This window comes from Helianthus annuus, chromosome 4 (assembly GCF_002127325.2).
Source record: "Helianthus annuus cultivar XRQ/B chromosome 4, HanXRQr2.0-SUNRISE, whole genome shotgun sequence".
In the NCBI taxonomy this organism is placed as follows: Eukaryota; Viridiplantae; Streptophyta; class Magnoliopsida; order Asterales; family Asteraceae; genus Helianthus; species Helianthus annuus.
The window spans coordinates 17,870,063-17,884,308 of NC_035436.2; the positions used below are offsets into that span (position 1 = coordinate 17,870,063).

At 39.0% G+C, this 14,246-nt stretch overlaps 1 pseudogene; it reads right to left on the reverse strand.

Moving 5' to 3' along the window:
• LOC110932588 overlaps positions 1–4,229 on the reverse strand; it is a 43,591-nt pseudogene extending 39,362 nt beyond the window's left edge.
• Positions 4,230–14,246: the final 10,017 nt, after the last annotated feature.

Here is a 14,246-nt window from a genome sequence, read left to right on the forward strand (position 1 = left end):
TTTTGTTGGTTAAGCTTGGCGTTGGGTGTTTTGGGTGGAGGAGCATCCATGTGTTGTTGTTGAATGTTTTCGGCTGACGTTTGCGTAGGAGGTTGATCTGAAACACTGCTGACGACATATTGTTTCCCTCGAACGGATATGCGCATTATTTTTGGTTTTCAAATCATGTCAACAATTTCCTTTGGAATTATTTTAGGATCTGTGTAGCCGTTGTTCGTTATCATTTCAGGACAAATTGTTTTGCAACCATTCCTTCTTCAAAGAATGTGACATCAAGTGGTTTTGTTGAGTCGTTGATAATCGCGTTAAGGGAGAACCTGGTTTGTTAGACGTGCATAGGTATTTAGAGATGGTTCAGTGCATGTATAATACAATTAGACTCGAGGAAGGAGGCCACGTCGGCTCCCCGCTCCCACACCCCACTACCTTAGTATAATACAATTAGACTCGACAAATGAGCCAGACTAAATAGAACATCTACATGACACAAGCAAACATCAAGTGTTTGACCAAAATATGCTCAAAATAATGCATAACAAAGTTTGACTTTTGTATATTGCCTCAAGAGAGACAGCTTGAAACTATACAAAGCAACCAACTTTGTAGTAAATTGGCACTTCAGCAAATGATTGATGATTATAAAGACTAAAAATAAATCTGACAAGTTTTGAAAGTGTCATCACGTCAATAGTGGTGAGTACATCAAAGTAAAAGTAAAATGTTTTCAGCTGTGTAAACACAAAATAATGTCAAAAGTACAACAAGAGGAGAAACAGCGATCACCAAAATATTCCACTCTCCCGTCTTCCCGTGGAAAGCAAATACCAAAATATTATAAATTTTCACACAAATTGGTCGATTTAGATAATGTTTTATCTCCAATAGGTTGAGCTAAAGTGGTAACTGGAAAAGGGAAGTATGGGTCAAACGGGTCACGAGTCGTGCAATAAACCTCCTAAGTAGCTTTACTAAAAAAACATAGATGACTATTTCAATAATACAATCTTTGTAATCACAGTTAACACATTAATCATTGATAAAATGAATAAAAAAATGTGTATATGGAGTGACCCTACCCAACCTGATATGTTTCGGCCCCATACTTTAAAATTATACATTTTGACCCGAACACATTTTAACTTTTTATCTGATCAACATTCTACAGACATAATAGAAAGGGGGCAGTTAGTTTTGCCTGTGTACTATGGCGAGGGTGCTGGGAATAAACTTGTGGGAATCATTGAGCTTGTTGCATATGTACCAAAAGAAAGTTATGTTGAATATCTTGAATCATTAAAAGGCTAGACGTATGTACCTGGCTATAAGCAAAGCTCGGTGTGTAAGGTTCCTTGTGCACAAGGCCAATTAGTAACATGAGCACGTAAAATACCATGGATGGTGTCGGCGCCGCCTTAGAGAGGCGTAACGGTCGGAGACTCAAGTAGTAACCTCAGATCTGATTCTGATTCTGCTTTTTGCAGATGGAGAATGCAAAGAAGATTAGGTGGGAGTGGTGATGTGATTTGGTGCTGTGAGCGAGGAAGAGGGATGATGCCACAAAACCTCACTGAGCCACCATGCTTTGCATCATTGTACACTGCAATAACTTTTTTTCATACTCATTTCAGGAACTTACATACGATATTTTAAAGAGCCAAACTATGAAAAAAATGTTATAATATATCAAGTTCATCATATCATAGCATGATGTAGTTGTTTGAGTGACATGAAAAAGCAACACCTACCTCTGTTGTAACTTAAAGGCCGCTTCTTTCTGATCATTCTCTCTGGATTCTTCTTTCTGCTCTATTGATGACAAAATCCTCCACAAAGCTCTCGAAGCACGGATCACATTTTTATACCAACAGACAACAAATTCCTCTCTTCCATAGTCAAATCCTCACCTATCTTTGCAACCTTCTTCATTGATTCCACCATCTCTATCAATATGAAGCATAATCAATGTAAAAAAAATCAAAGTATTATTCTGTAGATGTCTCACAATCACAGTTTGCAGTCAAGAATAAAACTATATATTGTTGCTCGGAATAAAAATAAAAAATTTACCTTGAAAATAACTAAGTTTTATTAGCTTGAAAATAACTAAGTTTTATTAGCACCCGTTTTTTTTAAACCGGTTTCAACCCAAACAACACCGACGTTTTGTATACCGGTCAACATTCCCGATCTCTGAAACTGGTTTTAAACCAGTTTAAACCGGTAAAATTTTCTTTTTGGCCCAAATCAGTTTTTATCCAAGCCCCCGCCGCAACGCGAGGGAGCCTACATCTAGTTTTATATAAAGAGAAAAGATTAACCAGTCGGGCAAGCATTTTACAAGCAAATTATCTAAACTATACAACATGAAAATAACAAAGTTTTATTAACACCAGTTTTTTTTTAAAACCGGTTTCAACCCGAACAGAACGTTTTGTATAGCAGTGAGCATTCTCGATCTTTGAAATTGGTTTTAAACCAGTTTAAACCGAAAAAAAACGTTTTTTTCCCCAAATCAATTTTTAACCAAACCGAATCAATTAATACCAGTTCGGGTCCGCAAACATATCTACACAATAAATGCAAAATTAATAAACCAACGTGTTTTCATATGACGCAATGACCCCATTAACACCGGTTTTTTTAAAAAACCGAACCGGTGGTTAGTATACCAATCTTCGCACGGTTTTACGTAATTTTGTTCCAAAAACCGAAAAACCAAACCTTTGCTAAAACCGAAACTGATGGGTTTTCAAATACCGAACATTTCGGTTTCGATTTTACCAAAAAACTAAACCGAACCATGCACACCCCTAGCTTCAATGACGGAGATTCTCGACTAACCTTTCTGCATGATCAAACTATATCTGATTCCGGGATTTCTGGATTACCTCGGACTTCCTGAATTAATATAAGGATATATAACTATGTAAAATCCATAAAAAGGTATTTAATTTGAAACAAAACTTATGAAAGAAGTCAGAAGGTACCTTGCTGAAGTATCATTGAAGCAAACACTCTTTCAATAATCCACACATAAATAGAGTAAATTTGACATCAACTACACACAATAAGCAATGATACAGTTAATATAAACTGAAGTATCCCCCTTTATTTAACCTAACTTGATGAACTATTTTTTTTTGTATCATACCTTATTGTAAAACCATTCGGTCCATGACGGTGCTTTGCAAGGAGGAGAAACAAGTATTAAACCAGTAACCCTGTCTCTATACTTTGTCTGTAATATAAAGCCATAATTTGTTAAACAATGAAAAAAAAACTCAATTTAAAGCCTAGATTATTTTAAAAAGCGGGTCAACGAATAGTCTTACCGCAAAGAGCGTAAGAATGTAGGCACCCGCCATTGCCCCCATGCACATCACTGTACCAAGCCTAAATTAAATGAATTAAGATTAATACACTTTCATTAATTTTAAGATAATTAAAGGAGTGAAATGCCATTTTTGTCCCTGAGGTTTGGCCAGACTTGCGACTCTCGTCCAAAGGTTTGTATTTCCGCATCTGAGTCCAAAAGGTTTGAAATCTTGCCATTTTCATCCGGCTTGTTAACTCTATCCATTTTTCTCCGTTAAGCCAAGGGTATTTCTGTCTTTTTTACTAACTTAAAGGGCAATTCGGGCTTTTTTACTTTATGAAAATAGACCGAATACACCTGAAAAAGACCGATTGCCCTTTGGATCGAGATGCGGAAATACAAACCTTTGGACAAAAGTCGCAAAACTGGCCAAATCATGGATGAAAATGGAATTTTACTCTAAATTAAAAAAACATTAATACCAAGATCAACTGTAAACGTCTTACCTAAAATAGTTAAGGACCTTGAGAATCGGATCACAAAGATCCTCCACAGACATAACCGATCATCGGGACATATGGCTGTTGCTCCTAACTGCAACGACTCTTGTACAAATCCCAGAAGAGAAATTTTAGGTTAATAATATAATTTTTAAAATTTTAATTTTAATTTGTCAAACACTCAAAACATGTGATTATCTGCTCCATAATAAACATGATCTCTCAAACATTCAAAACATGTGAATATCAGAACTTGATTATTAAATATTATTTGGTCATAATTAAACCATAACTACAAAATAACATTGTTCACACACCTCGTGTCCAGGTGGACTGATGTGATAAATGCAGAAATTATGAAGGAGCAATGAAGCTGCTTCGGGACAGAAGAATAGTCCTTGAAAACACATCATATCTGTTCACAAAATTAAACGTTTATAAGACCCGAAAACCATAGAATAACATGAAGGGAATGAAAAAGTTTGAGTTGCATTTAGGGCCAATAATACTTCAATTGCAGATTTGATTCTTGAGCGACTTTGGCAACGGCGAAATGAGTCATGAACTGTTAATTCCGGCTGCGTGTTTCAAAACCCCCAAACTGGACAACCAGATTGCAGACGACCTCAACACCTTGACGATCTTGATTCAAAACCCCCAAACTAGAACCCTAGCCGCCATCGATGCCAATCTGGTTGTCGGAGTCGTCGCCATCATCACCTTCATCGGGTTGGGGTGATCGGCTCTCTCTCCGTCTCTCTTTGTCTCTCTAAATGTGGGTTTATGAGTTTAGGGTAAAATGAGTAAGAAGGAGGAAGTGGTAGAATACCAAAGAACTAATGTGGCAGACAATGTATCCACAAGTTACAAAGAAACACCAATTAAGCATAGGTGTAACACCTCGAAATTTTGTGTCCAATAATGTGTTGACACGTGTCGTGAGTTTACACGTGGTATTAAATACTAAATAAAGGACTAGAGTTGACAAACCTTGAAAGTATGTAAATTCGAGGATTAGAAATGTCAAAGAGGGGTAAATATACTGTATAGTAACCCTAAATGATGCTCGTACCTTCAAACGAATAAATCATGGATCGTACAGAGCGAAACGCGGAAGAAAGTGAGAGATTACAAACTACAGGGGTTAAATGTGTCAACATGTTTAATTTATACCTCTGAGTGACCATTTGACGAACCCGAGATGTTGTAACAGTAAATTACGCTCACTAGAATATATGATATGAATTTCGCGGAGTTCCGTTTTAAAACGAGAAAGTTATGATCAAATTCGTATGTGAGGGGTTAAAAGCGTCAACAATAAAAGTTAAGGCTTTTCGGATAGTAATTAAACTAACCGGGGACTTAACAATGCGGGTAAAAGTCACGAGGCCCTTAATTGTAAATAATCGAGGGCCAAATCGCAAAGTTACCCCTTCGAAACCGAAAGGTCAGGTTAATGATTACAAAAGATTTGAAAATCTTGGAAATCAGACCTCAGGCGGGCCGCGTGAGTGAAACCATCAAGCTGATGCAGGCCGCGCGCCTTATGTTGATTTGTTTACTGACATGAAGATTCAGGCGGCCCGCGTCCATGTTGCCTGAATTCTAATGCGGGCTGCGTACGACATACAAATGCAGAAAGTTTGGACAGATTCAATGTTTGAGCTTGTAAACGATCATTGATGCATTAATTGAAGCATGGGCGCCCTCTACATGTCCCCTAGCACCCAGGGACACCTGCTAATCATCCATGAGCAATCCTAGAGTGAGTTGTAATGATCTTGTGCACCATAATTCACTATAAAAGGCAAGGCATTGCACCAATGTGAAACACACCTCAAACATGCCTTCTAGTTCATCTCTGGAGCTCTAAAGCATTCCTCTAACATCTCTAGTCGTGCACCAAGCTTCTGTAAGTATGCCTACCCTTTTATGGCTTAGTTTTTGCATAGTTTAGCTTAAAAGTCAATCTGTCGTAATTAATGATTGACTTTGCGATAAATCACAAATGGTCCAGTGGTTTGTCGAATCAAAGATAGTTATATGTTGGTAATCATGTGGGCTTTAAACCCCTAAAAGGGCACCCTCTGATTCCCACTCTAACTAGTCCGAATGCCGAGTCAAACGTGCTTAGAAAAAGTCAACAGAAATGCTATTTTGCGATTTCATGCATAATCAGTAATGTAGATGATGTGTAACCTGTTTTAACACTCATAAAACATGATAATAAGTATATTAACTAGTCTAAGCTTGTTTGATCCGACCATTTACTGTTTTGACCCGGTTCGGAGCCGAAAGTCGCAAAACGTTGACTTTTGCATTGACTTCAGTTCTGACCCGTTAAAGTATGATTTAGATATGCCTTAGGACTCTCTTAGGACCAGGTTACATGATGGTATAACCCTCTGTGACCGGTTCGTTGTTTGTCCGAGTCTTTTACACCTTTCCGTTAAATGCTTAAAAGTTGACCGTAACGCCCTTTTTGATTTAAAACGAGAATTTCGGACACGTGAAAGGACCATAACCTTGGTTACTGATTTCTAAGCATGTCCCTAAAATTTCACGTCAATCCGAGGTCCAGAATAGGAGTTATGCTAAATAGCGCAAATTACGGAAACTTTAGTAATTAAATAGCGCAATTAGCATAACGCCTATCTAAACCCAGATTTCGACACCAAACCTTTTACACACTAATATTTTGGAATTTTAAAGATTTTTAATTATTTTTAACCTGATCATAACATGCGGTTATGGCAACGGTTCGGTAAATACCGAATATACCCTTTTAGGCCATAACTTGAGTTCTACAAGGTCTTTTGACCCGATTCCAGTTGCTACTGGTTTTAAATAATAAATAAAGTATTTTGGACTTTATAAACTGTTCGGGAAACACAGATTTCCTGTAGAACTCAGAAACCTCTTTATAAATCTTTAAAACGACCGAAATATCCCTACGGGGCATAAAATGAACTTAAACTCGTTACGGGCATTATGGAAGGTATCCTACTGATACCACAACCTCTTTAAAGCATATTGACTTAGAAAACCAGTGTAGGACTCTTACGGTTACCCGTTGCGCCTTTTTGCGCGCACGGTTCGGCTTATGTAACTAGTTTACATAAACTAACCGAAACGGGTCAAACCATATTGTTTTGACCCCAAAATCCAGAGTGTGGTTATTATACCCATATAAAACAAATCTTCAAACTTGTTGGGTCCAAATCACATTCCATTCCCGGTTTTCGCCTTTCACGCGATTAAACCGTAATTATCCTTTGAAACTGACCGGTCTAAGCTACGGCTAAATTAAAGACCCGTTAGGATTCTAATAGGTTATGTTAAACCTTCGTTCCAGAATAGGAGACCAGTAAAAGCAATTTGCAATTTATTCGATTAAGGATTTATACTTGCAAAGGTAAATACTTTTAACTTATTTTCCGTTATACGGGCTTGGGTTACGGTATATAGCATACCGCTTGATCGGGCATCAAATTCTCCACCGTTGAGTGGGTAATTGAATAAATTTGATTGGCTCGTTTAAACAGTCTTGTTACTTAAAGCCTTTGGGGGGTTAATGACCATGTCCCGGATATCCCTGGCAGCATTTTACGAAATGGCCACGACCTAAGCGCGGAGTGTAGGCCTACACTCGTCAGTGCATAAATAGTTGATGTGGTGTGTCTATTAATCTTTAACCCGGACAAGATCCGGGCTACTGAACGCATAAGGAACATGTAATCCGTTAACAAGATTATAAATTTAAATAATTCTCCCAAGTTATAAAAAGAGTTTGTGCCCTGTGCATTCAAATCAATTTTTAATAAACATTTTTCAAAAGTGTCGGTTGAATGTATTTACCAGTGTAAACTGACGTATTTTCCCAAAAAGACTAAATGCAGGTACTAAGCGTAATTGGCTGGATATTTCTCCTTAGCATCAATAAAGAGTCTCGCAAGCTTAAGATGCCTTCGTCTGTTGAACAATACTTATATTTTATTTGATCCCCTGTGGATACATTTTCGACTATTAGTAATACATTGATATTGCAAGCAATGGTTGAAATATAAATATCTTTATGCTTCCGCTGTGCATTCATATATTGTGTGGTTTGACTATATTGTTGCCAACTACGTCACGATAATCCCCCCACCGGGCCCACCGGTGAGACACGTGGAAATCGGGGTGTGACAATAGGGTACAAGCTCTAATGCAACAAAATGTTGCAAATTAGAGTATTATATAATAAATTTGGTGAACGACTTGTCGAGTAGACACATATTTAGTCCTAGTGTCTTATTGAATTAGGACACGTTTGGACAATTGATTTTGCTAGCATACGCATGGAACGCAATTAGTGAGTCTTCACGGCCCCTTTTACTTATTTAAATGTTTATTTAAATCAAGGGAAATTCATGCTTGGTTACGGGGTATGGTAGTGGGAATGAAATCCATTTTTGTCTCTTTTGTGCGCATAAGTTGGTTGGTTTTAGAGCTCAGAAGTCCTCGTGTTATTGTTTCTTTAGTAACCATTAGTCGTGGTAATGACCGTGGAACAGTCGAATAGATTTATTGGGTTTAACGAGCCCCGCTCCTGGTCGGTCACGACCCTGTGAGAGTGCAATTGTGTCCAATTATTCTTAGACATTGTCATGGTGCACGATGTGGCGAGGCATCATCGTTATGGTTTGGTTACGGGCTTATGTCAGCACATGTATCACGGTTTTTGCAAGACCATGATTTGACTTTCGTGATTTCATTAACTACGCATACTAAATTTTTATCAAATGAGTTTGTGCCCTGTGCATTCAAATCAATTTTTAATAAACATTTTTCAAAAGTGTCGGTTGAATGTATTTACCAGTGTAAACTGACGTATTTTCCCAAAAAGACTAAATGCAGGTACTAAGCGTAATTGGCTGGATATTTCTCCTTAGCATCAATAAAGAGTCTCGCAAGTTTAAGATGCCTTCGTCTGTTGAACAATACTTATATTTTATTTGATCCCCTGTGGATACATTTTCGACTATTAGTAATACATTGATATTGCAAGCAATGGTTGAAATATAAATATCTTTATGATTCCGCTGTGCATTCATATATTGTGTGGTTTGACTATATTGTTGCCAACTACGTCACGATAATCCCCCCACCGGGCCCACCGGTGAGACACGTGGAAATCGGGGTGTGAAAGGTTGGTATCAGAGCCAACGTTGAGTGAATTAAACACTATCCTTATGTGTTTAATCTCAATGACACAATTGCACATACTTGAGTCTAGACAAGAACATAGGACAAATTCGAATTGTTATTCCAGTTTGTCTTTTTATTGTTTATTGTGATTTAAAGTTTTGAAAGCAGGAAATATGCCACCAGCAATCAAAAGAGGAAGAGGAGGAAGAGGCAAAGGGCCGATCACTCACAATGATCATGAGGCCGGACCTTCGAACATGCGAGCACCTTCCAGTACAAGGAGTGAGAAACCACAGAGGCGAAGAAGGAACCTCTTTGAGCCTGCAAGACATTCTACCTCGCACAGTTCAACACCCTCTTACCGTCACTCTTTTGGACCAAATTCGGAAAACGATCCCAGTAACCCTCAACCTTCGTTTATACCTCTCCAGCAATCTGCTTCGCACCGTTCTTATGGCGATCCTTCTCCTTTCTTCGTAGGACAGTTTAACCCAGCTGACTATGTCCAAGAGCCAATAGGGTATAACCCTTTAGGACCAGAGGATCACTTTTCTGAAGATAATGCAGTGGATATGGACGAAGATACGGATCCCGTCGAGCCTGCACGGGGTACTCCCAACCATCCAATCGAGATCTCTGATGGGTCATCCTTTCATGGAACGCCCTATCAAGGTCCCGACAGTTATCAGGCGAGGTTTGACCAATGTAATTGGTACTTCACACCTTCACATCATTTCTCGCCTCATGACCAACAGCAACAACAGGATCCTTCTGAGGATTCGCGGTTCGTGGCAGTTACGCCACCGCCACCGCCACCAGCTCAACCAGTAATTCCAGATCCGCCAAGGCGTAGAAGATCAGGCCCGCGGATGTCCACCCGAGGAGGGGAATTCCATTTCAGCACCCCTCGCCACTCGAGTGCGAGTCACTTTCCGTCAGTGCCTGAAGAACCACAGTTAGGGGAACCTTCGGGTCACCCTGCAGAGGTGAATTCTGCACCAGTTGCACCACCTCCGCCACCTTTCGGCTTTGATAACCCTATACCAGCATACGGCGGTTCCACCACGTACAATCCGTTTGAGCAGCCGACTCACACGCACTACAACTATAACTATGATGCCGATCCATACATGGTAGCGGCTAATTACAATGCCCTCCATGGAACCTCTTGGAGACCAGATTACTCAGCTCATGGGTATCCAATACCTCCTAGACCTCCGGTTCAGCAACCGTCGCAGCAGCCACGTTTTTCTCCACCGGAACAAGAAGAAATCCTACACCGTTTAAACCGTGTGGAACGAGACTTCGAACAAGAACGTAAGAGTAATCGTGGATTCCTTAAGGGCCTAGCAAACCTACTAAAAGGGAGGAAGAAACGAGATCATTAGTCTCCTTATGTATTGTTGTATTTACTATTACAATTTAGTCCCTGCGTGGACAATTGTATTTCAGTCCCTGCGTGGACTTATCATTTAGTCCCTGCGTGGACAATTGCATTTCAGTCCCTGCGTGGACTTATCTTTTAGTCCCTGCGCGGACATCTATCTTGTATTGGTCCCTGCGTGGACTTGTTTTTCTATAAACCTCTGCGTAGGTATTTATTTATTTAAAAAGTCCCGTTCAGGGCAGCGTGTAATCATATTTGAAATTTATGGAATGTTATGTTATAAATTTCATTTTTGTTATTATTATATATGAAAAAAATCAAAAATCATTCCTTTTAAATTAAATCTGCCTAAATAAAGAATCTTAAGAGTGAAAACCTAGCCAGGTGTCATTATAGGACCCGGCCAAGATGGTAAGACCTGATTAAAAGATTCAGATTTCATGTTAACCTCTGTAAACATGTTAACATTCTTGGCAGATGTGATTTGTTAAAATCGCACGCGTCATTCTTATATAAGAATCCTTTTAAGGATTCCAAAGCCCAAATTAATGATTTGTAAATCATGGGTTAAATCGTCAATGAAGACGATCGATTATTAAACATCCATTAGTGATGTAGTGCCTACGGGCCAAACTTATTAAACATCCATTAGCGATGTAGTGCCTACGGGCCAAACCTATTAAACATCCATTAGTGATGTAGTGCCTACGGGCCACATTTATTGTCATATAAGACAAAAGGCAGTTGTAGTCTATGACTCCCTGTCAGAAGAGGTAAAAGGACTACGGTTCAGACCTTAATGCCTTGATTCTCTGTAATCCCGGCTTATATTATAAAAACGTCCTTGTGACTAGGCTTTTGCGCCACTTGTAGGAACGTTTGACGACCTGAGGAGTCGATCAGAAGAGCGCTTAGACAGAATCAGAGGCGGAATTCATTGATTCGGTCTTCGTAAAGCTTGATTTCACTATTTAACTTCTTGTTTATTGATAATCTGACAGTTTACACGTTCAAGAAACAAATCGGCAGGGCTTCGCCGTACCTTACAAGACCATCACTACTAGATCCGCTCATGTGTCCCCTATATATAGTCATGGTGGGTTCGCTTATATGGACATGTCCGTATAAGCGGACCTGACATAAAAGCGGACCTACCATGTCCGTATAAGCGGACCTGACATAAAAGCGGACCTACCATGTTCGTATAAGCGGACCTGACATAAAAGCTGACCTCCTATGTCCGCATAAGCGGACCTCCTATCATATGGTCATATAAGCGGACCTAGCTCACTAAACACATATAATTTCCTGATTTCTCGTACAATGAACCCTAAAATAACATTCTAAGACAAAGACTTGATCCAAGACGAAATCAACAGATGAAATGCACCAACAGACTCCCCCTCAGATGTTGATGGAGTCGTTCATCAAGTCTTTGGCAACTTCATGTCTGTACTTCTTTAGTCTTGAACAATCTCTAGGGCTCTTCAATCTTGATTGGTCTTCTTCAGGAACTCTTCCTGGAATTCTGTACCCGGATCTTTCTCTGGCTCTAACTTTCATCAGACTCCCCCTATCATCATGCTGAGATCGCCGTCTGGAAATCGTTATCACCATTGAAATCAACTCCTGGCTTTATCAGTTTAAACTTCTTCTCAGGTTCTGATGTATCTCCTGGCTTTCCGTAGCAACAGGATCAGAAACCTGCACAACTCAAACAATCTATCACAAACAAAACACAATTGTGATTCAACTTAATGAATCAACTAAACATTAAAGAATATTCAAGAATTTTTCACATTTAACAATTTATTAAACTTTCCAAAATCTGATTAACCATTTCAAGTCACTTTAACCAAACCAACTATTCATCTTGTTTAGCCTTTGAGATTTTGAATTTCAGCTCTCCAACATCAGTTGTCGAAAATCTCTTTGGATTTTTCAAATATGAAACATAAATGCAATAACAACAATTAAAATGCAGAAATGAAATATATACAAACATATTTTTGTGAGTTCGTGCAAGAGGATCATATCAGCTGCTGACTAGACACTAGCACCGTTAAGCTGTTATTTCATTTTAAGCTTTTAAACAGTTCGCGTTGATTGTCGATATATTGATCCACTTAAATTCTCACAAAATGTTCAACCTGTTCGGGATACAGATTTAGTGTTTTAGAACTTAAACATCTACATGTGTCCCACCTCAGTATATACTCCCGTATCCAGACCCCAGTATTCAGTCTTACAGGTGAGTATACCACAGCTGATATCTGTTAAGGGGTTATGTGCGAGGGCCGTGAGAGCTCAGGTCGATACTTCCGTATACGCAGAGAGATGACGGCTTCGACTTTTCGGTGTGTCCCCTTTAGAGGATCTTTTATTACAACAGCAAAGATTATCAATTTTATTGTTTAATCAGATTGCTGAGGGCGAGCTTGTATTTCAAAGCTTTTTGCAGAAAGTATTATCCGGGGACTAGGTCAGTACTTCCATACAGCAGAAGTCCCGGGATAATACCCCAGATATCACTGAGCATAAAGACCTAGTATCTCAGAATACGGGACCCTTCAAACAGGATTTCAGGGGTTACCTATATATCCTGGAGGTGTTCCCCACGTAGACGTAAGTGAACTTTATGTTTATATCCCAAACTGATCTACTAATTCTGTGAAAACCTATCGACACATCTTTAGTGAGACTACTTAATTGCATTTATACATTACAAATCTTTAGCGTACTGTGACAGTCTAGCTGGTGTACTATCATTTCCTCTTATTCGCACCAAAAACTCATTTTTAATTTTTCGATGTTTTTGACATTTTCTAATTTTTTTTAAAATTTTTCTCCCCCTAAAATCAAAATATGTTTCAATTTTGATTTTCTGGGAAAATTTGAAACAAACTGTACAAATTTGACAACTTGATGAGAATCGCATCAATTCTCCATCCACATGGCGTAAACAATCAGAACTCCCCCTTACAACAAACTATTTTCCCATTGTGATTTCAAAACACTTAAGTTTGTTTTAATCAAAATGGTTTTTCCGGAAAATTAGTTTTGTGTGACATTTCATAAACTCGGGGTTTCATCACCTTGTTTTCTTCATACACTTGACAGATTTGACAACTTCAGTTTTAAATCTCAAACACCATTTGTAGAAAATCAAGTACAACTTAATGTCCCTGATTTACCACATGTAAAACGAAATATCACCAGAGTGAAATTTCTCAAGAAATGTGCCGATTCATGTTCCACGCTTACCAACCTGGGAACTTCGGCAAGTCAGGTTTTTCATTTAAACAGATTCACCCAAGCCTGACGGTCCTTGGGTGATTTCGAATTCTTGTTCAACAATGGTGGAAAGTTTGCATCATCCATTGTTAAACCTGAATTCTCCTTTTTTACCTCAACCAATGGCTCCTCTGGCTTTGACAAACCAGAATCATTGCCTGCAGGTGGCTTGTCTGACTTTGACCTGTCAGATTCATCGCCGACCATTTTCTTCTTCCTCTTTTCCTCTTTCGTCCTCAGATTTGTATCTGATGAACTCATCATGCTTGACTTTGCAGCCGAGGAAGTTGATTCATCAGAACTCTTATTCTTTTCAACGGATGAACCCGAGGACAAAATCTTCTCCAAATACTCTCTAGCCTTCTTTCTCTTTTTCCTCAGTCTGTCTTTCTGCCCCTGTGAAAGCTTAACTTTCTTTTCTTGAATTGTCTGTTCTTGAACTTTAGGTTTTAGAACCTTCTGTTCATGGGGCTTGACTTTGACTGGAATCTTTGCCGATTTCTGAGAATTAGCCCTCAATCTTTCATTCGATCTCCTTGGGCAATCTCTGGCAATGTGA